This window comes from Centroberyx affinis, unplaced genomic scaffold (genome assembly GCF_046629955.1).
Source record: "Centroberyx affinis isolate AG114_WGS23_722 - 3 ecotype Tasmania unplaced genomic scaffold, CSIRO-AGI_Caff_v1 ptg002870l_1, whole genome shotgun sequence".
In the NCBI taxonomy this organism is placed as follows: Eukaryota; Metazoa; Chordata; class Actinopteri; order Beryciformes; family Berycidae; genus Centroberyx; species Centroberyx affinis.
The window spans coordinates 211,040-221,780 of record NW_027281003.1 but is presented as its reverse complement, the minus strand read 5'-3'; positions in this window follow the sequence as shown (position 1 = coordinate 221,780).

The following is a 10,741-nucleotide window of genomic DNA, read 5'->3' as shown; positions in this document are numbered from 1 at the left end:
ACTAGTAGACGCTTTATTTGGAGCACCGATCTCTCTGCTCACCGTGCCTCCATCCCCTACATTCATTAGTGTAGGATCCACCTGAGTAATAAGATAAGTTCATGAGGCCAATGTTAATTAGATAAGAGGAAAGAATGCTCTAATCTAGTAATCTAACTGTAATAAAAACAATTACCTGCATAGGTGTTTCTTTAACACAGCATGCCTCAAGGGGTGGGTGAGTCAGTCATGTGAGTTTTCCTTGAAATACAGTGATATGCTGTAGAATACAAAAGGGAAAAAAAACACTTAATGTGTTAAAACAATACCATCACTGATTGTATTGTTTTAGTTTCGATTACACAAAAGACTTTCATTTAATCCTTCTTGAATGAACAGGCCCTATTCTATGCAAGAGTAACTGATTTTGAGTAAACAATATTGGACAACTGAAAACTTCCTGGAGGCCAGACATGTTACAATTTCCTCAAAACCGGGAGATAATTCAGAGAAGCACAGTAAAGTGTATTAAATTGAGGAACATATTTGTTCTGTTGTTCCTTTTGATTTTATTAGGTTACAAGTAGGGAATGTTAACCATTTGGCAGTGCTTTGCCCTCCATCAATCCAGTATGTGAATTGTCTTTACTAAAAAAGGATATTCACTGAGTGAAATGAGACCTATTGCATCAGGGGGCCATCAACTGTGACCTCTCAATTACACTCCTTTACTGCTGCATAGGTAGCCTAGATGTGTTCAGTGCTGACCAAGCCATGCACACTGCTGCAAGGTAGAGAGACCACAGCAAGCAAAGGGGGTGATGATTATCTCACCATCTAAATATACTTCAATTAAACTCTCCTAAATCATCCATAGGCTCTGTCCTAAAAGTTGTGATCCTTGTTCAATAGATATCTATCACTGGACAGTTTGTGGCACTCATGCTTAAGGGGTGATGTATGATTAGGATAAAGCAGCCCACCTCTGTTAAATGCATTATTTAACTGAGAGTGCTGGAGTGTAAGAGATCATCAGTCTTATCTAGAGATCCATAAATTCATACATTACTTCCCTTTTGAAAACTACCATTCAAACAACAAAACATTTTCACAGGAGATTGAATACCTTCCATGACAAAACAATCCTAATCATGTACAACATTGTCAACAATAACAAACAAATATTCAATCTAACTTGATGACATCTGAAAATAAACATTTGCAATACTCTCATGAACACGGCGACACACAGCAGAAGCCCCTGGTATGTAGGTAAAAGCGAGGTGAGCGCAGGCGAGCGCATCTGCAAGTAAATGAGACAACTACAAAAACGGACCAGACGCAAATCTATGTCAAATCTTAGGGAAATGGGGAATGTTTTACTCTCAAGTTACCGGGACATAACCAATCTAATGCACATAATGATTGACACCCGGGCACACCATCTCCGCTGGAATCTGCGAATACAGACTGAAAGGGATACAGCGATGCAGCTATCGCTGAATGCAAGGAGGGTCTGCATTCATTACCGTATAACATCATGTTGCTTACAGCTAGTTTGTCTTTGTGCTGCAGATACGCGGTCTACTCCGCCACATCATTTGAATTCATCTGCTCTGATGTAGGCCAATAAATACATGCAATAGTGCACACACCGTGGGCAACACCACTCAGTCAAAACAAAGTCAAGCCTGCCATTACCGGTAAGGAAAGCGGATTTGAAGAAACCAAATATTCTATTACTCAGACTGTAGCCTACTTCCACCCGGTCAGTTCACTGTCCAGCCCACGGCACAAAAGACACACGTCCCAATGTCATATTTGAAAGAGATAAAGTGCACAATACGACCAATGGCATATTCATTTCGTGGTATCCGGGCATGCACAAAAACAGTTCATTTTCTGTATCAATATCAGCACGGAAAAACTCTGGAGAGCTCCGGGTCGCTCGCTCGCGGGAGATGGCGAACAGTCACCATAATGAGAGGATGACAATTGCCTCTCAGGTGATCAGTCTGCCCACAGACAAACACACGAACAAACTGAACAGGCTCCCTTCATTTCTAAGCCCCGGAATAACGTGCGAGCACAAATTAAAATGTTTCAAGATGAAGACAGATGTTTGGGCAATCCGGTGACAGGAGAATTCCCCATCGAGTGCCTGGGCTGCGTCGTACGAGCACAATGTGGCAATGTGTCACATCTTTCCCGATAAGGTAGTCAACATCAGCCGAAAGCACAAAAACCAAGGCAGAGCCAAACAAAACTCCGGCGACCATCCCGTTTCACCAAGCCACAAACAGGCAACCAAGTCAGCCTATATTATCGGTGACGTGGTTTCCAAACAGATAACCACAATCAATTTCACCAGCTGATAATACAACGTTACGGAAACTGACATGGGCTGCATTGAGTTACTCACAAATGTTGTGATAAAAAAAGTAGCCAGCTGGACAACTAACAGAGGGGTGGGTAACAACTTATTAGATAGGCTAGTGCTGGAACGGTCGCCACTACACGAAAAAAGGGCAAACAATATTCAACTCCAATGTCCAAACACCACGAATAATTTTTCAGATCCCTGCGCAGCAAAGTCTCCGCGAAGCCTCTGCATTACTCCCAGTGGTTTACATGTTTAGGCAGGCTACTGTTATTTATCTCTGGCCGACCAACGTGAAGTGCTCCGTCTCCTATCGGCCCTTCGCAGAGCCACTTCGGCGTTGAAAGGCATTCGCCAAGCCCGACCCGAATCGATCCTCCTCGTCCCCCAGACTCTCCCAAATACTGAATAATTCTAAAGGTAATTAGCAGGCAAGATAAAGATGTCTAATGACACAAACAGTTACGAACCCGTCCGTCCAAATGGCATGTGAACGACGTACAGCACGACTCAAATGCGCCGTCCAGCCTTTCGCTCTGCCGTCCGTGGCTGTTCACTAATCTCGACGGTTTTCGGTTCTAAAAGTCCGAGGGGGGGTTCGTCAAGACAGTCCGTACCGTATCTCCAGTCTCTAGTCTGGTGGGAGAGAGAGGGGCAGAAGGTGCACAGCCAGCATGGGATATGTAGTGCTTGGCTATCCACGCCCAGGATTAGAAGCTGGAGCGGTTGGGAGGGGTAAGGACTGCAGGTACCGGCATGCAACGCGAGCTCCAGCCGCTCAAGGGGAAAGAGGGATCGCGACCAAAGAGTGTAACGGTGCGCTAAACTGAAAAGGCTTATCTGAGTAACGAAGTGATAAACTGTATTTTGTTAACCAAAATGAGGCACAGAGTCTTATTGAACGGGTGCATGCGTTTGAATAACAATCAAGTCAATTAACGGAATCACACAAGGGGGTGATGGTTGCTGAACGGAATTGCCAAATACAAAAAAAGAGTGGGAGAGGTATGGTTCTGTTGCAGCGGAATTAACACGAGGAAGCAAGATTCCGGGTGTGTGGGGCACTCCAATTACATGTTGTAAATGTTACAGGCTACAGACTGACACGGTGCCATGGAGGAGATGGACGGACACTGGAGCCTTTTCTACAGATCTTCATATGAACTGAAAACCTATAACCATCTGAGACATGTTATCTTTGAAGGCATGCTGGTGATCTGTGTTGGTCCCCTAAAAGGATCTAACTTTAATGAATGAGGGCTAGCCTCATATGCAGTGCCCCTAACACTGACCTCCATAATTCCAGTTTTATAAAAGGCAGAATGCCTCATCTCTGGAAACACACACATTTGTTTACTAGGGGGTGGTGGGCTTTTTTTTTTGCAAATCCCCTTTTGTGTCTTGTCTTTATTCACTATAGCTGATATGAAATGAGCAGGAACCATTTCCCCAATCCTTAGCAACCCCACAGGCTATGTGCAGACTCTCTAGAGGTCTGCAGTATAATGTACTTGCATATTCACCCCCAAATGCTTGTTGCCCTTCACTGAAAATGCTGAAACTCAAAATGAATCCATAATAACTAATAATGACAACTCATACAGTGTTATTTTCTCCCATAGATATATGTTAAATACTTTTTCAACATCCACTATACTTGACTGTTGTGGTTTGTTTTTATACCTGAACCCTATTGTGCCCAACCAAACCAGAGCCTGGCAGGTTTAATTTTTCATAATTACCTTTGGTTAACCAGTCTGGGTTCTGACTGCGCAGGTGATTTGTCAGCATGGCTGCAGATAAACATTGATTAAGGAGACATGAACAAAGAGTGTTATTCACTCCGAGTTCCCTCAACAAAATGACATCTTGCAGTACAGTGAATCGCATTCACATGTACTCTGATTATGTCAGGTTCACACTCATGAATTCCTACTGAGGTGCGGGCTTGAGCTGAGTTTGGAGCAAACCTACAATTTGGACAAGGTTTGAATTCAGTTCTCCACTGGACAATTCTGCACATAATCAACACAAGCCTGAACTAATTCATAATGATACCAGCCTTCAACCTATATTGACAAGTATCCAATAATGTTTAACATGTCATGCTGCGATTCCACAGTTATACTGAGTTTAACACTAGGCACTGATGCAGAAATACAGCTCTGTGTATTAAGATATACTATATAAATATAAGACACCAACAAACATGGAGATCCGACAGTTCTAAAGGTGTGTTATGATTTAAGGAGAAATCTCCCCTGCAGGTGACATCATATTTACATACATTAGTGATAAAATCTACAGTGTGAGACAAAACCCACTTTTCAATATTTTCAGTGTGGATAAGTGCTCATCAAAACCCAATTGAGGTCAGCTTCTTATTTAGTGACATCTGGCTCAAACAAAAGTACTGCAAAACAAACAAATGTAACTGCAAAGGAGCTGACTAGAATGTGTTGACTGTCTCGGAGTGAAATATCAACATCTCTCATTTGCAGGTATGAGGTGAATGATCGACATATATCTGCAACCTTCAGTTATGCAGGTGTCTAGCAAAAACGGTTCTGGCACATAGCTTGCAATGTCAAATCAGTTTAGAACACAGGATATGCACTTTATCTCGTGCGGTTCTGCTCCCAAACTGTAAATATTTCCAGGCTATTTATGTTCTCCCATAAGATAATCAGATTTTGGAACAGTAGTTACCCAGCACAGGTTACCTTGCTATAATTAGGCCACTTGTCTTACCTGAATTCTGAAAGCAGTAGGCCTGTAGCTTACAAGGGTATCCACTCCTTTAGGCCAACAAATTTCCTACTTTTCTCAACACTTGTGGTGGGAAGGAAATAAACGTGCATATAAAGCAAGCGTGACATTATCGTGAGAGTGAAATAGTTTGTTTATTACCATCCGTGATCTGTTTTCTTTACTGACCACCGAGGCGGCGCAGGACAACGATCCCGTCCATCCGACGAGAGCGTACGCGAGCAAACTATTTCGCCGCTTTCATATCGGTGAGTGGATCGGTGTGTGTGTGTGTGTGAGCTCTAACATGCCCTTCGCCATTCGCTCAGTAATGGCTGCGTGCAAACAGCCAAATCGCTGACAGATGGCCAAATGTGAAATTAGGAAACCAAAACGCCGATCAAAAGGGGAACGGTGTGGAGCACAATATCGGTGTAAGCAGGAGACCACGAAGTCGGCAGTTGACACATTGCATTGTGTCTGAGCTGGGGTAACCCGGAGACCTCAACGACCGCGCAAGAGCTATCCCGGTAGTGACCGGCTGCTCGGGGCTTCACCAATTATAGACGAGTTTGGTTCACAGGCTCCACAGCGGATGTCTGAAGCCTTGGGATTCAAAAACTTGTTAGCTATGCGTAAAATTAAAAAACCTATCGAGCAGGAACATGGTATCCTACACATGCACTGTGACAACTACCGAGCATGGCAATAGATGAAGGCACATTGTTTACTTCGAAGGCCTGGTTTTAAGAATGCCGTCCTCAAAGTGGGCATACATGGTCATCTATCTGTGAGTCATATTGGAGATTATCGACCCTATTTAGGCCGCCATGGTTTACAGCTACGAGGATGTCCCGTCTAAGTTCGTGGTTCACCTGGACAATACTGAATGTCGAGGCTGGGGAGGTGGGGGCTGAACGTTAAGTAAAAACCAGGCGCATTATACTACCATCTTGATGTAAGTAATGAATTATTCCACAATAAACGGCGGGAGCGTGACAATTGATCAGTGAAACAGTCAGAGATGGTGTTCTTATTTGCCAGGTTAGTGGTGCTCCGATACGCCGTTCAGATGATGCTAAAATATTTTGCCTAAAATTGAAATGCATCACTTCACAGTTACTGTGTCAGCGTTTGGATAGCCGACTGCAATATCATGTATGTCATCTCGAGGCAGAACTTGGGTCTCCATACATGTGACACGGTTCTACATAATGCCGCGGGATACAGCGAGGCATCACCCAACTACTGTAGCTTCTGCAAGGCATTAAAAACTTGAAAAATACAGACATCCAGGTCAAAGTTTGGCAGAGTTTACTTGCCCTCAATGGCGTTGTGCAATGCCCCCTTTAATGCCCCCTGCTCGCCCGTAACGCCTTTGTTATTAGTAATCGCATGGTATTGCACCGTCTTACCTTGCGCTCCAAACTGTCTACAGTCACAAAGCCTGCACACAGCGCAACAAGCTATTGTTCTCTGCCGAGAGGCTTCCGTGCGGTGCCGGGGATAAGATTTTGAAGTAGAATGAATACAGTATGCAATTTTGGCTTGTCCTCGCGATCTTCCCTTATTGCCAGTTTTCAGTCTGCAGCAGCTGGAGATGAAAATCGCGCACCCTGGGTCCTAGCGCCGGGGAAAGCCATACAGGAGCCCTACAGGTGAATAACAAACAGATTGGGACTCGACGGGGTTGAATCGTTAATTGCAAGCCACTTCTTTGGAGTCAGGTAAACTCTCTCTGGGTAGACTACCTTCTCACTATTTTTAGAAAGACTCAACACACATTTAGGAACGATGCTTAGCGGCATAATTAACATATACCATTATAAAATTAATTAATTTTGAGTATGTCATATATAGAGTATCTTCAAATCCATCAATAATGACCACACATTACTCTGATAATAGAATTGGTGCTGGTAAGCTTTTACACTGAAAATGTCAAATTGCAGACTTCAACACCGCCACCATTTCAAAAGCACCTCATTTGCCATTTCACAGGTAGACTCATATGCAGTCCTGTGTAGCTCAAGGGGTACAGCATGGCACTAACACTCCCAGACTGAGGGATTTGATTCCCACTGGGACCCCCATGCCAAAAATTACTCATACTATACTCATGATATAAGGTGTGGTGAATAAGAGTCCACCTAATGGCGTCCTCCAAGTTGGGTTTTGGTGAGCCAGTGGGCACACTGGCTCACCAAAACCCAACTTGGAGGACGGTTACATTGAGCCTTTCGTATTTTATGAACCCCTTAAATAATTACAATTCAAAATGTAATGCTTTTCTTTTGCTCAGTTTCTGCTGCTCAGATCACTAAGCCACACCCTGTGATATGTTGGTCAATAGGGGAGTGCCTTTGATGAGTCAAAATCCTAACTATATTTTAAAATGCCAGCAAACTTGTGATTGTAATATTGAATCACTGAATGTACAGATGTTTGGAGCAAGCTCACACACGGTATAAACAGCCCGTGCTTGTTCTCTAGGCAACATGACACACACCAGCTGCACTAGATGTTTTAAAACCGCAAATAAAAAAGCTGGGCACAACTGGAACACAAACAAGTCAACTAATCAAGAGGGAAGCAGATATGCTTCCAGCCAGCAAAATCCTGGTGATGAAGAGGGGACAGGTGGTTGAGAACCTTTGCTTGTTCCTAAAAGGCACTCATCCATTACAGAGGAACCTCTTATTGGGCAGGACTCTGAAGGAGAGGACATCCTGGCAACTTGTTCTGAGCTTTAGATGTGGCTTATGGCAGTGAGCAAATCAGGGCTGCTGGGCAAGTTTCAGGCCTGGATTCACCAGCATGGCACCCTCCCATGGACTGAGACTCAACAAAAAGCGACATTGTTTGGCCCAGGAGGAAGTGTAGGGAGCAGGAATGTATATGGATGAGATGGGAGCAGGACAAGGACCGACCAGAAGATCTCACCTCAGTGTGTCAAGCACATGATTCAGTCTACACCGCCCTCCCCGACTCTTCCAAGCTCTTCTGCTGGGACAAGGTTGAGTCACCATTATGCCCCCTGTGCCTCGAGAAGAGAGGAACGCTGGAGCATTTCCTCAGCTGTTGCCCAAAGGTTCTGGGAATAGGACACTATCAAAAGCAGCGCGACATGCTGCAGGCTTTGGCAGACACATTACTGAGGCGTTACTCAGGACAAGTCCCTCTGCCCAGCGAGGGAGGCCACTGCTTTCATCAAAGTGCCGTTGAAGCCACAAACCCAGAGGACAGAGTCAGTGAAACTCGTCAGAAGAGTGCAAGACCGGCACCTGAGGAATGATCTGGAGAGACAGAGCTCAAATCCAGATGTTGTGCTACTGTCTGAAACACCAAGGCAGGGGGTCAGGCCTGAGGATCAGATAGAAGAGGTCAATGAGAGTAAGATGGACAATAAGGCGGAGCGTGGCAGATGAGTCCCACTGATCGGGGCGGCATGCATGGACTGAGGTTGGCTGCAGAGGCTCTGCAGGGTCTACTGTGTTATTTGCATCACAAGTGTGCACAAGAAGACGGCCATCAAAACCAAAGTGACTATTAGCGTGACACACATTTCCTGTCACACCATTGGACAAAGCTGTAATGCCAGTGGACATTTCCGGATGAATAATCTGTTTTGGGCCTCGCTGTAGGCCAGTCAGCCTTCCATTTGAATTCATTGGAACATATCTTTTTAATAATATTTTCTAACTGAATAATACAATTGTAAGAAATAATTTTGTGTCTACAAATCATATACGTCACACAAAAGCATTAGGATACTGACCGCAATGATAACAAAGCCATGATTTGATTGAAAGCCATTATTTGATAAATGATGAGGCTAAACTTTAGTTTCACTTCAGACCATGTGCTTTGGTGATGCCTTTTGTACTTCCTGATTGAAACGGGACAACTAGCAACACATCTGTAGCCAAACTCATGGCTGAATAATCACTTCACTATTTCACAGCAGAAAGACACTGATTTTACAGAAAAATCCCAAATTGAAGCATGAAGAACTATTTAGAAATTGCTTGAATTCACTTAGAGACTATAATTCCTGGAAAAGGCCTAAACATTAAACGTTTTATTTTTTTTAAATATTTAAAATATTTAGCCTATTTAAAAGGTGACAACATCAAAATCATTATCTCACTCACCAGTTAATAATTACCTTTCTTCACTTAAAATTGTAAAAAAGAAAAAAAGAAAAAAATCAGAACAATCTAAAACAAAACAATTTAGTAACATTTTTTTTTTTTTGGGGGGGGGGGGCATTTTCATTACATATTCATATAGGTTTAACATTGCTGACACAAAAATGAAATTACATCAACAACCAACTCTGTTTCACATGCAACATAGTTACAGTTATCTATGGTTATCTTTATCATGTGCACAAAGTATGTTAGATTCAACGGCCATGGGATGGATGAATTTTGATCCAGCCCACATAAGAATCTGCCTTGTCAATTCATTGTGGCCTGCCATGTTGGAGCCAGGATCGGTGGGAATACGAGTCCCTGTTACCTCTCAAGGTGCGCTATTGTGCACCACATGATAAACAGATGCAGCCCTCACCCTCACATTTTGAAACACAGCCTAACTGCCCTTCCCTCACTGGCACCTAGCAAGCAGGCTAGATAGCTAGCTCAAAATGACTAAAAAAGAAGGGATGATGCTGGAGGCAGACAATTTCAAGAGATGGGAGATGGATTATTCCTTAGCGAGTGTAAAAAAAAAAAAAGCCCGTATGACTTGTTTTCTAAGAATAGAATTGGCATCACCGATTTGAAACCACACACCAGCAGAAATATGGAGTCATGGACATTTGGAGAGACTTTGGAAAGTCGCTGAATTGATGCTCACTTTATGGCTTGTCAGTCAGTGACAAACACACCCACCAGCAGCACTTTCCCCAGAGCGGGATACACGCTCAGCCTGAACAATCTCAAAGCAGAATTTAGCAGGAGAATTGTGACTGTGAGGCTTAGAAATTCAGGTTTGAAGTCTTAACAGATCCATTTGCATTTGATGTGGAGAGCATGCCAGAATACTTGCAGATAAAACGGATAGAATCACTGTGCAGCAGCGCAGTGAGGGCCATGCTTTATTCTGTTGGGATGCACGAGTTTCCACCTTTTCATCCCAGACATGATACTACAGTTCGGAAGCACCTATCTGTGTGAGGAGATGATGAGTGAAGATCAATAAGCAGATCAACATGTTCTCTCCATTTTGTAGACTTTACTCCAAGGACCAATGAACTTGCATTAAAGGATAGGTGCCAAGTGTCCCGCTGGTGTAAATATGGTGGTGTAAATAAATGACCTATGGCAAAATACCTTGCAGCTGTTGATGTGTCACATTCTGGCCTACAAATGTTATATGGGACCTGTAGAAACATCATGGTCAAGAAATTAATTATTATACTTTAGGATACATTATTTTGTTTGACTAAATGTTACACACAACCAGCGATGTCTCATGTTCAGGCCCGTGGGGCGGGCTGTGTATCAGTTACATTAAACATAATCAAAATGTATTATTTTGGTTGACTAAACACCATGCAGTGTGCACAGCCAGTGCTTTATCATGTGGTTTAGGGCTTAATGTTAAGCAGCCTTTATGTTAGTAGGC